Source organism: Monopterus albus, unplaced genomic scaffold, assembly GCF_001952655.1.
Source record: "Monopterus albus unplaced genomic scaffold, M_albus_1.0 scaffold9.1, whole genome shotgun sequence".
Lineage (NCBI taxonomy): Eukaryota > Metazoa > Chordata > Actinopteri > Synbranchiformes > Synbranchidae > Monopterus > Monopterus albus.
This window is the reverse complement of record NW_018127889.1, coordinates 3,013,296-3,013,723: the sequence shown is the minus strand read 5'-3', so window position 1 is coordinate 3,013,723 and position 428 is coordinate 3,013,296.

Sequence of the window (428 nt, the reverse complement as noted above, 5' to 3'; positions counted from 1 at the left end):
GAAGCCAATACCATAAGCACCAGAGGCCATCCCAGACACACACACACACACACACATGTTTCTTAACTGTAACCACTGCTTGCATAACTCTAACACTGCCTTACCCTCAAACCAAGTTATCACCATAAAATTCAGTGATTTACATGGAGGGGACAGCACCTAATCCCTACGAAGAAGGCCAAGCTTTCACAGTCTAAGTGTGTAAACAGGTTTCCGTCTCCACAGTGTGAATAATACCAGGCACACACTTACACACGTAATAGAGATGATCCTGATTCTACACTCAGCTGAAACATGGCAGCCATTTACAGTGGTTAACCCTTCATTTGTGTTCCTCTGTTTGTCTCTTCCAGAGTTTCCCTCCCAGAGTGGCAGTGAGAGCGATACGGAGTTCAGGCAGAGCCGTGTAGCTGTCATCGCTGCTGAAC